The following is a 16353-nucleotide window of genomic DNA, read 5'->3' as shown; positions in this document are numbered from 1 at the left end:
AGTACGCGAAGTTGCAGCTATGGCGAACTTTTAATCTAAACAAAACCCAAAGTCTAAAGGACGCCCTAAGGGCTGTATATATGGAGGAAGAGGGGGGAATTTCGTGGCCCTTGAGGGTGGGGTCCGAAACCAACCCTAACTCTTGTTTCCCCACACATACGGACTCTAAAAATAGCCTATACTTAAGTATTTCGAAATTACATGGGCCTGGCCCATTAATAAGGTGACGCAGCACCTAGAATAGCCTATGGACGAATATTATGAAGTGGCATCTTGTATATTTCGTCCAAGGCTTCATGCACTCCTTATGGCGGCTTCAAAGTCCTGAAATCATCACTTGTAACTCCGTTCTTGATCCCTTTGCGCATGCCATCAACTCCATGCGTGTTCTTGCTCCAATGTTCATCCTTCTCCAAGCTAGGCCCTTCATTTGTAAGCAAAACAAATGTATCCAATTTAGGCAGCATCATAATCTCATGAACATTAGAATCATTACCAAGAAACGAAAGTACCTGGTAATTTAATTGGCGTGCGCGAGCTCTAGTAATTGGTCCAGTATATGTAACAGTAGGGGCTGTGGATGTAACAATGGTATTGATGTCCTCATCAGAGGTGTCTGCAATTGTGAATTGGGAACCTCCTCAGAACGTGAAGCAACTCCGTAGCTTCCTCGGTCTCACAAGCTACTGTCGAAGGTTCGTTGAAAACTTTTCTAAGATTGCGAAGCCTCTCTCAAATTTTCTCCAGAAGCACGTCAAGTACATTTGGTCTTCAGAGTGTGACATTGCTTTCAACACTTTGAAAGAGAAATTGATCACCGCTCCAGTTCTGACTCCGCCTGATGAATCCAAGCCGTACGAGGTCTTTTGTGATGCCTCTCTCCAAGGTCTTGGCGCAGTGTTGATGCAAGAGAAGAAAGTTGTTGCTTATACCTCTCGCCAGTTGAAGCCTAATGAAAAGAACTACCCCACTCATGATCTCGAGTTGGCGGCAGTTGTGCATGCTCTTTTGACTTGGAGACATCTCTTATTGGGAAGAAAAGTGGACATCTTCACTGACCACAAGAGTCTCAAGTACATCTTCACTCAGCCTAATCTCAACCTCAGGCAAACTCGATGGGTTGAAATGATTCAAGAGTATAATCTGAGTATCGAGTATACTCCAGGCAAGGCCAATGTGATTGCTGACGCATTGAGCAGGAAGGCTTATTGCAACAGTCTGATTCTCAAGCCTTATCAACCCGAGCTTTGTGAAGCTTTCCGCAAACTTAATCTGCCAACCTTCAAGTCTCTCCTACCTTGGAAGACCAGATTCGCCAAGCCCAGCTTCTTGATGCTATGGTGAAAAAGGTGAAGATTGGGATTGCCAAGAGTCAACCCAAGTACAAGTGCTACCGCCTTGATGACAAGGACACTCTCTTCTTCGAGGATCGTATTGTTGTGCCCAAAGGTGAACTTCGTAAAGTGATCATGAACGAGGCTCACAATTCTCTCCTCTCCATCCACCCTGGGAGCACAAAGATGTATCAGGACCTCAAGCAGGCTTATTGGTGGACTCGAATGAAGCGCGAGATTGCTCAATTCGTGAATGAATGTCATGTCTGCAGAAGAGTGAAGGCAGAACACCAAAGGCCAGCTGGTCTCCTCCACCCTCTTGCCATTCCAGAATGGAAGTTTGACCACATTGAAATGGACTTCGTGACTGTGTTTCCAAAGTCCAAGCGTGGCAATGATGCTATATTCGTTGTCATCGACAAACTCACCAAAGTGGCTCACTTTCTGCCTATCAAAGAGTCAATCACTGCAGCTCAATTGGCGGAACTCTATACCTCTCGAATTGTCTCTCTGCACGGTATTCCACAAGTCATCTCTTCAGACCGTGGCAGCATCTTTACCTCCAAGTTTTGGGATTCTTTTCAGAAGGCCATGGGCACCAACATCCGCTTCAGTACAGCTTTCCATCCTCAAACTAGCGGTCAAGTCGAGTGTGTCAACCAGATTCTTGAAGATATGCTCAGGGCTTGTGTGATCTCCTTCGGCATGAAGTGGGAGGATTGTCTTCCTTATGCTGAATTCTCCTACAACAACAGTTTTCAAGCAAGTTCGGGCAAAGCCCATTTGAAATTCTGTATGGCGGGAAGTGCCGTACCCCTCTCAACTGGTCCGAAACCGGTGAACGTCAGCTTTTGGGTAATGACTTAATCACAGAGGCAGAGGAAATGTGCAAAGTCATTCGAGATAACCTCAAAGCAGCCCAATCCCGTCAGAAGAGCTACTATGACAGTAAGCACCGTGATTTGGCTTTCGAGATCGGAGATCATGTTTACCTCCGCGTCTCTCCTATGAAAGGTACTCATCGCTTCGGTATCAAAGGGAAGCTTGCCCCTAGATACGTGGGACATTTCAAGATTGTCAGCAAGAGAGGCGATCTCGCCTATCAACTCGAGCTTCCTTCAAACTTTGCGAATATTCATGATGTGTTCCATGTCTCTCAGCTTCGAAAGTGCTTCAAGACTCCTGACCGCACCGTCAACTTCGAGGACATTGAGCTCCAAGAAGAACTCTCCTATCGTGAGCACCCAGTTGCTATTCTTGAAGAGACTGAACGCAAGACTCGCAACAAGTTAATCAAATTCCTCAAAGTCAAGTGGCCACACCATTCCGACCGTGAAGCTACCTGGGAACGCGAGGATCACCTTCGTTCTGAGTACCCGGCGTTCTTTCAGTCCTAGATCTCGGGACGAGATCCTTTCGTAGTGGTGGAGTGTTGTAACACCCCGGATATGACTTTCCCAATTTGTACTCCAACTCTTGCCGTTTCCGGCTTTAAGTTATTTTATTTTCTCGGGTCCGGGTCTTTGTCTCCGTGTGTTTTTATCGTTGTCATGCGTCTCATATCATGACACCATGTGCATTGCATTTGCATATGTGTTCATCTCATGCATTCGAGCTTTTTCCCCGTCGTCCGTTTTGCATTCCGGCGTTCCGTTCTCCTCCGGTGGTCATTTCTACCTTTCTTTTGTGTGTGGGGATTAAACATTTCCGGATTGGACCGAGACTTGCCAAGCGGCCTTGGCTTACTACCGATAGACCGCCAGTCAAGTTTCGTATCATTTGGACTTCGTTTGATACTCCAACGGTTAACCGAGGGACTGGAAAGGCCTCGTGTGTGTTGCAGCCCAACACCCCTCCAATTTGGCCCAAAACACACCTAAACCCTCTCCATCATCTAGAGCATTCGATCACGATCGCGTGGCCGAAAACCGCACCTCATTTGGACTTTCCTAGCTCCCTCTATGCCTATATAAAGATCCATTCCCCGAAATTTCGGATCTCTTCCCCGAAACCCTAGCCTCCTTCTTCCTCCGCGCGCCGGACAACGTCCGCCGGCGCTGGACGTGTCCGTTTCCACCCGCCGCCGCCGCGTGGCACGCCTCCATTGGCCCCGCGCCTCAGCCCCACTTCGTCGCTGCCGCCAGCCCGTGAGGCCTGGGACGGGCCCTCCCAGCCCACGCGCGCCCCGCACCTCCCCCGAGCCGCAGCGCCCCACCCGCCGCCTCCTTCTCCAACTCCGGCGGCCGAGCCACCGCGCCGCACCGCGCTGCTCGCCGGCGGCCGCCGCGCTCCTTGCCGGTCGGCCCGCGCCTCCTCTGCCGCGCATCCCCCGCCGCCACTCCGGCTCCCCGCCGGCCGGATCCGGCGAGATCCGGCCCGGGAGCGCCTCACCGCCTCCTCCACGCCGAACTCCGGCGACTCCGAGCTCCGTCCGGCGAACTTCGTTTTGCGTGCGCCCAGATCTGGATTCGGTTGCTACAGTAAACCCTAGGGTTGACCTCGTTTTTTTCCCAAGTCTGCATATTATTTTGCATTCTTGTTCATGCCGTAACTCCGCATCCGTAGATCCGTTTTGGGCATATAGCATATCAAAATGTTTGTCTCAGAGAGCACATCATTTCATTCCATTGTATAATTTTCATTTGAGTTCATCTTGATGCTCGAAATGCTGTTAGAAGTGGGCTACTTGGGATAATTGTCAGATCTGCTACTCCATTTAGATATTTGTCATTTTTACCATGTTTATTGTGTGCATGATGTGCCCATGAGCTCTACATATGTTTTGTTAAGGGTTTTTCCATCTTTCCAGAGGTGCAACCCATGTATTTTTGTGATGTGTGTGGTGACTAGCACAAGCTTGCAAAGTGAGGCACTTGGTAATGCTAATTTTAGGGACTTAGCATTTCCACTAAGTCCTTGACCTGTTTATCTCATATGGCCTTATGTTCATGTTGTTTTCTAGTGATCCGTGCCTCTTTTGAGGATGATCAGTAAGGATGTTTTGTTAATCTTGTAGTGCTCTATCCATCCATGTCTTTGTTTGCAATTATGGAGCACCCTAGCTTGAGTCAATCGAACTCTACTTTTGCTACTTTGTGAATCTGGGCAGATTGTCAACTTGTTTACTATCTTTGCTATGCTATATTGCTCGCTCTTTTGCTATGCCAATGCTACGATGCCTACCACTTGCTTTCAAGCCTCCCAAATTGCCATGTCAAACCTCTAACCTACCATGTCCTAGCAAACCGTTGTTTGGCTATGTTACCGCTTTGCTCAGCCCCTCTTATAGCGTTGCTAGTTGTAGGTGAAGATTGGAGGCCGTTCCTTGTTGGAACATTTATTTACCTATTGGGATATCATTATATTGCCATGTTATCTTAATGCATCTATACACTTGGTAAAGGGTGGAAGGCTCGGCCTCTCGCCTAGTGTTTTGTTCCACTCTTGCTGCCCTAGTTTCCGTCATATCGATGTTATGTTCCCGGATTTTGCGTTCCTTACGCGGTTGGGTTATAATGGGAACCCCTTGATAGTTCGCCTTGATTAAAGCTTTTCCAGCAACGCCCAACCTTGGTTTTACCATTTGCCACCTAGCCCTTTTTCCCTTGGGTTTCCGGAGCCCGAGGGTCATCTTATTTTAAACCCCCCCGGGCCAGTGCTCCTCTGAGTGTTGGTCCGACTGAGCTGCCTGCAGGGCCACCTCGGGGCAACTTGAGGGTTGGTTTTACTCGTAGCTAGTCTCATCTGAGTGTGCCTTGAGAACGAGATATGTGCAGCTCCTATCGGGATTTGTCGGCACATTCGGGCCGTGTTGCTGGTCTTGTTTTAACCTGTCGAAGTGTCTTGAAGAACCGAGATACCGAGTCTGATCGGAACGTCTCGGGAGGAGGTCTATTCCTTCGTTGACCGTGAGAGCTTGTCATGGGCTAAGTTGGGACTCCCCTGTAGGGATTTGAACTTTCGAAAGCCGTGCCCGCGGTTATGGGCAAATGGGAATTTGTTAATGTCCGGTTGTAGATAACTTGAACCTTAACTTAACTAAAATGAATCAACTGAGTGTGTTACCGTGATGGCCTCTTCTCGGCGGAGTCCGAGAAGTGGACACGGTGTTGGAGTAATGTCTGTGCAGGTTGTCTCTAGTTTCTCGCTCGCGCTTTGCCTCCTCTTCTCGCTCTCTTTTGCGAACAGGATAGCCACCATATTTGCTAGTCGCTTGCTGCAGCTCCACATATTTACCTTGCCATACCTATTCAGCTTAAATAGTCTTGATCGCGAGGGTGCGAGATTGCTGAGTCCCTGTGGCTCACAGATTACTATTACACCAGATGCAGGGCCTGATGATTCTGCTCCAGGTGACGCGCTTGAGCTCAAGTGGGAGTTCGACGAGGACTCTCAATGATACTATGTTTCCTTTCCTGATGATCAGTAGTGGTGCCCAGTTGGGGGTGATCGGGACCGTGTCGCGTGTTGGGTTATCTTTTATTATGGCGCCGTAGTCAGGCCATGAGTGTTTGAATGATGTAATGTTATTTATGTACTTGCTTGACGTGGTGAGTGTAAGCCAACTATGTTATCTCCCCTTTATTATCTATATATTACATGGGATGTTGTGAAGATTGCCTAACTTGCGACATATGCCTTCAATGCGATTATGCCTCTAAGTCGTGCCTCGACACGTGGGAGATATAGTCGCATCGAGGGTGTTACAATCGGGTCCAATGAAAATCCTTTGTGACAATACTGGAGCAATTGCCTTGGCAAAGGAATCCAGATTTCACAAGAGAACCAAGCACATCAAGAGACGCTTCAATTCCGTCCGCTATCAAGTCAAGGAGGGAGACATAGAGATTTGCGAGTTACATACGGATCAGAATGTTGCAGACCCGTTAACTAAGCCTCTCTCAGAAGCAAAACATGATCAGCACCAAGACTCCATGGGTGTGAGAATCATTACAATGTAATCTAGATTATTGACTCTAGTGCAAGTGGGACACAGAAGGAAATATGCCCTAGAGGCAATAATAAAGTTTTTATTTATATTTCCTTATATCATGATAAATGTTTATTATTCATGCTAGAATTGTATTAACTGGAAACTTAGTACATGTGTGAATACATAGACAAACAGAGTGTCACTTGTTTGCCTCTACTTGACTAGCTCATTGAATCAATGATGGTTATGTTTCCTAACCATAGATATGAGTTGTCATTTGATTAACGAGATCAAATCATTAGAGAATGATGTGATTGACTTGACCCATCCATTAGCTTAGCACAATGATCATTTAGTTTGTTGCTATTGCTTTCTCCATAACTATACTTGTTCCTATAATTATGAGATCGTGCAACTCCCGAATACCGGAGGAACACTTTGTGCGCTACCAAACATCACAACGTAAATGGGTGACTATAAAGGTGCTCTACAGGTGTCTCCGATGGTGTTTGTTGAGTTGGCATGGATCAAGGTTAGGATTTGTTACTCCGATTGCCGGAGAGGTATCTCTGGGCCCCCTCGGTAATGTACATCACAATAAACCTTGCAAGCAATGTAGCCAATGAGTTAGTTACGGGATGTAGCATTACGGAACAAGTAAAGAGACTTGCCGGTAACGAGATTGAACTAGGTATTGAGATACCGATGACCGAATCTCGGGCAAGTAACATACCGATGACAAAGGGAAAAACATATACCGTTATGCGGTTTGACCGATAAAGATCTTCGTAGAATATGTAGGAGCCAATATGTGCATCCAGGTTCCGCTATTGTTTATTGACGGAGACATGTCTCGGTCATGTCTACATAGTTATCGAACCCGTAGGGTCCGCACGCTTAACGTTCGGTGACGATCGATATTACGAGTTTATGTGTTTTGATGTACCGAAGGTAGTTCGGAGTCCCGGATTTGATCATGAACATGACGAGGAGTCTCGAAATGGTCGTGACATAAAGATCGATATATTGGAAGCCTATGTTTGGAATTGGGAATGGTTCTGGGTATAATCGGGAGTATAGCGGAGTACGGGGAGGTTACCGGAACCCCCCGAGAGGTGTATGGGCGTTATTGGGCCTTAGTGGAAGAGAGGGAGAAGAAGCAAAGGAGGGGGCACACCCCTAAGCCCAATCCGAATTGGGAGGGGGACGGCCCCCTTTCCTTCCTTCTTCCTCCTCCTTCCTTCTCTCATAAAACCAAACAAGGGAAAGGGGGGATCCTACTCCCGGTGGGAGTAGGACTCCCTTGGGCGCGCCTAGAGAGGCCGGCCCCCTCCCCCTCCTCCACTCCTTTATATACGGGGGAGAGGGGCACCCCATGGACACACAAGTTGATCATTGATCTTTTAGCCGTGTGCAGTGCCCCCCTCCACCATAATCCACCTTGGTTATATCGTAGCGGTGCTTTGGCGAAGCCCTGTTCCGGTAGCATCATCATCATCATCGTCATCATGCCGTCGTGCTGACGGAACTCTCCCTCGAAGCTCTACTAGATCGTGAGTTCGCGGACGTCACCGAGTTGAACGTGTGCAGATCGCGGAGGTGCCGTACCTTCGGTGCTAGCTCGGCCGATCGTGAAGATGTACGACTACATCAACCGCATTGTCATAACGCTTCCGCTTATGGTCTACAAGGGTATGTAGACGATACTCTCCCCTCTCGTTGCTACGCATCACCATGATCTTGCGTGTGTGTAGGAATTTTTTTGAAATTACTGCGTTCCCAAATAGAGTAGCAACTTGCTTGCTGTTCTTCTTGAAGTCCCCTTCTTCCCTTTGCCCTTCTTCTTGAAACTGGTGGTCTTGTTGACCATCAACACTTGATGCTCCTTAATGATTTCTACCTCTGCAGCCTTTAGCATTGTGAAGAGCTCGGGAATTGTCTTCTCCGTCCCCTACATATTATACTTCATCACGAAGCTGTTGTAGCTTGGTGGCAGTGATTGAAGAACTCTGTCAATGACACTATCATCAGGAAGATTAAGTCCCAGCTGAGTCAAGTGGTTGTGGTACCCCATACATTCTGAGTATATGTTCACTGGCCGAACTATTCTCTTCCATTTTGCAGCAGTAGAACTTATTGGAGACTTCACATCTCATATACTCCATGACATTCAAAACGTCGTTGAAGTCCTGGTTCTAAGTCGTAAAGCATGGCACACTGAACTATCGAGTAGTCATTAGCTTTGCTTGGCCAGGCATTCTTAACATCGTCAGCAGCATCTGCAGCAGGCTTGTCACCCAGCGGTGCTTCCAGGACGCAATTCTTCTATGTAGCAATGAGGATCATCCTCAAGTTATGGACCCAGTCCGTGTAATTGCTACCATCATATTGCAACTTAGCTTACTCTAGGAACACACTAAAATTCAACGGAACAACAACACGGGCCATTTATCTACAACAACATAGACATGCAAAATACTATCAGGTACTAAGTTCATGATAAATTAAGTTCAATTTAATCATATTACTTAAGAACTCCCACTTAGATAGACATCCCTCTAATCATCTAAGTGATCACGTGATCCATATCAACTAAACCATGTCCGATCATCACGTGAGATGGAGTAGTTTTCAATGGTGAACATCACTATGTTTATCATATCAACTATATGATTCATGCTTGACCTTTCGGTCTCAGTGTTCCCAGGCCATATCTGCATATGCTAGGCTCATCAAGTTTAACCCGAGTATTCTTCTTGTGCAAAACTGGATTGCACCCGTTGTATGTCAACGTAGAGCTTATCACACCCGATCATCACATGGTGTCTCGGCACGACGAACTGTAGCAACGGTGCATACTTAGGGAGAACACTTGTACCTTGAAATTTAGTGAGAGATCATGTTATAATGCTACCGCCGTACTAAGAAAAATAAGATGCATAAAGGATAAACATCACATGCAATTAAATAAGTTATATGATATGGCCATCATCATCTTATGCCTTTTGATCTCCATCTCCAAAGCATTGTCATGATCACCATCGTCACCGGCTTGACACCTTGATCTCCATCGAAGCATCGTTGTCATCTCGCCAACTATTGCTTTTATGACTATCGCTACCGCTTAGTGATAAAGTAAAGCAATTACATGGCGATTGCAAATCATACAATAAAGTGAAAACCATATGGTTCCTGCCAGTTGCCGATAACAATGTTACAAAACATGACCATATCATACAACATTTATATAATCACGTCTTAACCATGTCACATCACTACATGCCCTGCAAAAACAAGTTAGACGTCCTCTACTTTGTTGTTGCAAGTTTTACATGGCTGCTACGAGCTTCTAGCAAGAACCGTTCTTACCTACGCATCAAAACCACAACGTAGTATAGTGATTGCTTTTTGATCTTCACAAAGAACCCTGTTCATTGAAACCGATTCAACTAAAGTTGGAGAAACAGACACCCACTAGCCACCTGCGTGCGAAGCTCCTCGGTAGAACTAGTATCGCGTAAGCGTACGCGTAATGTCGGTCTGAGCCGCTTCATCCAACAATACCACTGATTCAAGAATCAACTACTGACGGCAAGCAATATGTATATACCCACGCCCACAACTACTTTGTGTTCTACTCGTGCATATAACATCTACACATAGACATGGCTCGGATGCCACCGTTGGGGAACGCAGTATTCCAAAAAAATTCCTACGATCACGCAAGATCTATCTAGGAGATGCACAGCAGCGAGAGGGGAGTGTGCGTCCACGTACCACCGTAGACCAAAAGCGGAAACGTTAAGTAACGCGGTTGATGTAGTCGAACGTCTTCGCGATCGAACCGGTCAAGTACCGAACGCACGACACCTTCATGATCTGCACACGTTCAGCTCGGTGACGTCCCTCGTACTCTTGATCTAGCTAAGGCCGAGGGAGACTTTCGTCAGCACGACGGCGTGATGACGGTGATGATGAAGTTACCGACGTAGGGCTTCGCCTAAGCACTACAACGATATCGCCGAGGTGGAAATCTGTGGAGGGGGCACCGCACACGGCTAAGATAACTCTGAACTTGTGTGTCCATGGGGTGCCCCCTCCTCCGTATATAAAGGAGTGGAGGAGGGGAGGGCCGGCCCTCTCTATGGCGCGCCCCAAGGAGGATTCCTACTCCTAGTAGGAGTAGGTTCCCCGCTTCCCTAGTTGGAGTAGGAGAAGAATGAAAAAGGAGAAGGAGAGAAGGAAAGGGGCCCGACCCCCTCCCCAATTCGGATCGGGATTGGGGGGGGCGCCCCCACATGGCCGCCTCCTTCTCTCTCCCACCATGGCCCATTTAGGCCCATTGACTCCTCGGGGGGGTTCCAGTAACCCCCTGGTACTCCGGTAATTGCCCGAACTTATCCGAAACCATTCCGGTGTCCAAACATAGCCTTCCAATATATCAATCTTTATGTCTCGACCATTTAGAGACTCCTCGTCATGTCTGTGATCACATCTGGGACTCCGAACTACCTTTAGTACATCAAAACACATAAACTCATAATACCGATCATCATCGAACGTTAAGCGTGCGGACCCTACAAGTTCGAGAACTATGTAGACATGACCGAGACTCACTTCCGGTCAATAACCAATAGCGGAACCTGGATGCTCATCTTGGTTCCTACATATTCTACGAAGATCTTTATCGGTCAAACCGCATAACAACATACGTTGTTCCCTTTGTCATCGGTATGTTACTTGCCCGAGATTCGATCGTCGGTATCTCAATACCTAGTTCAATCTCGTTACCGGCAAGTCTCTTTACTCGTTCCATAATGCAACATACCACAACTAACTCATTAGTCACATTGCTTGCAAGGTTTATAGTGATGTGCATTACCGAGAGGGCCCAGAGATATCTCTCCGATACACGGAGTGACAAATCCTAATATCGATCTATGCCAACTCAACAAACACCATTGGAGACACCTGTAGAGCATATTTATAGTCACCGAGTTACATTGTGACGTTTGATAGAACACTAAGTGTTCCTCTAGTATTCGGGAGTTGCACAATCTCATAATCATAGGAACATGTATAAGTCATGAAGAAAGCAATAGCAATGAACTAAATAATCATAGTGCTAAGCTAACAGATGGGTCAAGTCAATCACATCATTCTCTAATGATGTGATCCCGTTCATCAAATGACAACTCATGTCTATGGTTAGGAAATTTAACCATCTTTTGATTAACGAGCTAGTCAAGTAGAGGCATACTAGTGACACTCTGTTTGTCTATGTATTCACACATGTACTAAGTTTCCGGTTAACACAATTCTAGCATGAATAATAAACATTTATCATGATATAAGGAAATATAAATAACAACTTTATTATTGCCTCTAGGGCATATTTTCTTCACATACATCAGTATGTATTATTTCCAATAAGTCGTTAGCTCACTCCATTGTTCCGGAGAATGGAGTTTTAGTCATCTTACCCATGAGGCATGGTTCACAAGTGATAGAGGCAAAGGTGTCCCGATGTTTCGATGAGATGGTGGCTATCGTTTTCTGTGGGAGTCGACCTTGACGATCCGACTACGAACGTGCGAGACGTCGCGCCTTAGCAATCGCTAAACCAACTTCCGAGGGGTTATTGACCACGCCGGAGCACGATCAACCTGACCACGAGGGCCTGTTTCCTGCGAGCAAACGAAGAACAAGCAAGAAACTGAGATTGCAATCTGGATATTGCGAATATAAGATGAAAGCTTTATTGATCAAGGTGGGGTTCTGTGACGTCTTGGTCTGGTCGTTGGACACAAACGAAGTACGCGAAGTTGCAGCTATGGCGAACTTTTTAATCTAAACAAAACCCAAAGTCTAAACGACGCCCTAAGGGCTGTATATATGGAGGAAGAGAGGGGAATTTCGTGGCCCTTGAGGGTGGGGTCCGAAACCAACCCTAACTCTTGTTTCCCCCACACATACGGACTCTAAAAATAGCCTATACTTAAGTATTTCGAAATTACATGGGCCTGGCCCATTAATAAGGTGACGCAGCACCTAGAATAGCCTATGGACGAATATTATGAAGTGGCATCTTGTATATTTCGTCCATGGCCTCATGCACTCCTTATGGCGGCTTCAAAGTCCTGAAATCATCACTTGTAACTCCGTTCTTGATCCCCTTGCGCATGCCATCAACTTCATGCGTGTTCTTGCTCCAATGTTCATCCTTCTCCAAGCTAGGCCCTTCATTTGAAAGCAAAACAAATGTATCCAATTTAGGCAGCATCATAATCTCATGAACATTAGAATCATTACCAAGAAACGAAAGTACCTGGTAATTTAATTGGCGTGCGCGAGCTCTAGTAATTGGTCCAGTATATGTAACAGTAGGGGCTGTGGGTGTAACAATGGTATTGATGTCCTCATCAACAAGTATCAAACGATTCATAATCAAGTGATTCCGAAAGTCCATTCGCATGGAGTTTCTTCATGCGCTTTACGCCAATATGACCTAAATGGTAGTGCCACAAGTATGTTGCAATATCATTATCAACTTTGCATCTTTTGGCATCAATATTATGAATATGGGTATCACTACGATCGAGATTCAACAAGAATAGACCATTCATCAAAGGTGCATGACCATAAAAGATATTAACCATATAAATAGCACAACCATTATTCTCTGGCTTAAATGAATAACCATCTCACAATAAACAAGATCCAGATATAATGTTCGTGCTCAACGCTGGCACCAAATAACAGTTAGTGAGGTCTAAAACTAATCCCGAAGGTAGACGTAGAGGTAGCGTGCCGACGACGATCACATCAAACTTGGAACCATTCCCAACACGCATCGTCACCTCGTCCTTAGCCAATTTTCATTTATTCCGCAGCTCCTGTTTCGAGTTACAGATATGAGCAACCAAACCAGAACCAAATACCCAGACGCTACTACGAGCATTAGTAAGGAACACATCAATAACATGTATATCAAATATACATGTGTTTACTTTTCCATCCTTCTTATCTGCCAAGTACTTGGGGCGGTTCCGCTTCCAGTGACCATTTCTTTTGCAATAGAGGCACTCAGTTTCAGGATTGGGTCCAGCTTTGGACTTATTCACGGGAGCGGCAACTTGTTTGCCATTATTCTTGAAGTTCCCTTTCTTTCACTTGCCCTTTTTCTTGAAACTAGTGGTGTTGTTAACCATCAACACTTGGTGCTCTTTCTTGATTTCTACCTCCGCCAATTTCAGCATCGCGAAGAGCCCGAGAATCGTTTTCGTCATCCCATGCATACTATAGTTCAACACGAATCTTTTGTAGCTTCGTGGCAGTGATTGAAAAACTCTGTCAATAACACTCTCAACTGGAAGATCAATTCCCAGTTGAGTCAAGTAGTTATGGTACCCAGACATTTTGAGTATGTGTTCACTTACAGAACTGTTCTCCTCCATCTTACAGCTATACAACTTGTTGGAGACTTCATATCTCTCAACCCGGGCATTAGCTTGAAATATCAACTTTAGCTCTTGGAACATCTCATATGCTCCGTGGCGTTCAAAACGTCTTTGAAGTCCGGTTCTAAGCCTTAAAGCATGGCACACTGAACTATCGAGTAGTCATCAGATCGAGCATGCCAGACGTTCATAAGATCTGCATCAGCTCCTCTAGCAGGTCTGTCACCTAGTGGTGCATCAAGGACATAATTCTTCTGTGCAGAAATGTGGATAATCCTCAAGTTACGGACCCAGTCCGTGTAGTTGCTACCATCATCTTTCAACTTAGCTTTCTCTAGGAACACATTAAAATTCAACGGAACAACAACACGGGCCGTTTATATACAACAACATAGACATGCAAAATACTATCAGGTACTAAGTTCATGATAAATTAAAGATCAATTTAATCATATTACTTAAGAACTCCCACTTAGATAGACATCCCTCTAATCATCTATGTGATCACGTGACCCAGTCCGTGTAGTTGCTACCATCATCTTTCAACTTAGCTTTCTCTAGGAACGCATTAAAATTCAAGGGAACGGTAGCACGGGCTATTGATCTGCAACATAGATATTGAAAAACTATTAAGACTAAGTTCATGGTAAATTTTAGTTCAAATAATCAAATTACTAATGAACTCCCACTTAAATCAACATCCCTCAAGTTGTCTAAGTGATACATGATCCAAATCAACTAACCCATGTCTGATCATCATGTGAGATGGGGTAGTCTTCAATGGTGAACATCTCTATGTTGATCATATCTACTATATGAATCATGTTCGACCTTTCGGTCTCTAGTGTTCCAAGACCTCGTCTGTACATGCTAGGCTCGTCAAGTTTAACCCAAGTATTATGCATGTGCAAAACTAGCTTACCCCCTTTGGATGTGAACATAGAGTCTATCACACCCGATCATCATGAGGTGCTTCGAAATGACGAACTTTAGCAATGGTGCATACTCGGGGAGAACACTTTTATCTTGAAATTAAATGAAGGGATCATCTTATAGTGCTATCGTCGTTCTAAGAAAAATAAGATGCATAAAGGATAAACATCACATGAAATCAAAATATGTGACATGATAGGGCAATCATCATCTTGTGCTTTTGATCTCCATCTCCAAAGCATCGGCATGATCTCCAACATCACCGGTGCGACACCTTGATCTCCATCGTTGCGTCTGGGTCGTCTCGCCAACTATTGCTTCTACAAATATTGCTAACGCATAGCGACAAAGTAAAGCATTACATGGCGCTTAGTGATTGACATGCAGGTCATACAATAATTAGAAACAACCCTAAGGCTCCTGCCAGTTGTCGTACTCATTGGCATGCAAGTTTTGAACTTACTACAAAACATATTCATCTCATACATCAACATATATGAAATCACATCTTGACCATATCACATCACAACATACCTATCAAAAACAAGTTAGACGTCCTCTACTTTGTTGTTGCAAGTTTTATGTGGCTGCTACGGGCAACTAGCAAGAACCGTTCTTACCAACGCAAAACCACAACGATGATTATAAAGCTACTATTTAACCTTCTGTAAGGACCGCCATAGTCAAATCTGATCCAACTAAATTAGAAGAAATAGACACCCGCCAGCCACCTTTATGCAAAACAAGTTGCATGTTAGTCGGTGGAACCGGTCTCTTGTGTGTGGACATGTAAGGTTGGTCCGGGCCGCTTCATCCCACAATGCCGCCGAATTAAAATAGGACAATGGTGGGAAGCAATATGAACCTCACCGCCCACAACTCCTTTGTGTTCTACTTGTGCATATCATATATGCATAGACCTGGCTCATGATGCCACTATTGGGGAACATTGCATGGAAAATAAATAAAATTTTCTACGCACACGCAAGATCTATCCATGGAGATGTATAGCTACGAGAGGGCGAGAGCATCTACATATCCTAGTAGATGTCACATCCCAAGCTTTACCTTGCACTAGGCTAGCACTTGTCTGTTGCATCATGTTTAAATTTTATGTAAAGATGAAAGGGGGACTGATAAACCCTAGCAGCAAATGAAATTCAACTAGGGTCAAAATTAAATCTTTTCAATGAACCCAAAATGCCCTTCTAAAATGTTCATCATCTTTGCCTTGGTCTAGAACCTCTGACAAAAATGGTGCACAAATTTCTAGGTCATCCAAAGGTCACTGGATTAAATCATATGTTATTTGAATTTGGGCATTTAAATGTTAGTAAATATTTTAAATGCCCAAGTAATTCTAAACTAAAATGTTCCATGTTGGATATATTCTATACAGTGGGCATGTGTAGTTTGGTGATTTTTGAAAGGGTCTAGGTATTGATAAAGGCAAAGGTGTCCCGATGTTTCGATGAGATGGTGGCTATCGTTTTCTGTGGGAGTCGACCTTGACGATCCGACTACGAACGTGCGAGACGTCGCGCCTTAGCAATCGCTAAACCAACTTCCGAGGGGTTATTGACCACGCCAGAGCACGATCAACCTGACCACGAGGGCCTGTTTCCTGCGAGCAAACGAAGAACAAGCAAGAAACTGAGATTGCAATCAGGATATTGCGAATATAAGATGAAAG

Source organism: Triticum urartu, chromosome 7, assembly GCF_003073215.2.
Source record: "Triticum urartu cultivar G1812 chromosome 7, Tu2.1, whole genome shotgun sequence".
Lineage (NCBI taxonomy): Eukaryota > Viridiplantae > Streptophyta > Magnoliopsida > Poales > Poaceae > Triticum > Triticum urartu.
This window is presented reverse-complemented; position numbering follows the sequence as displayed.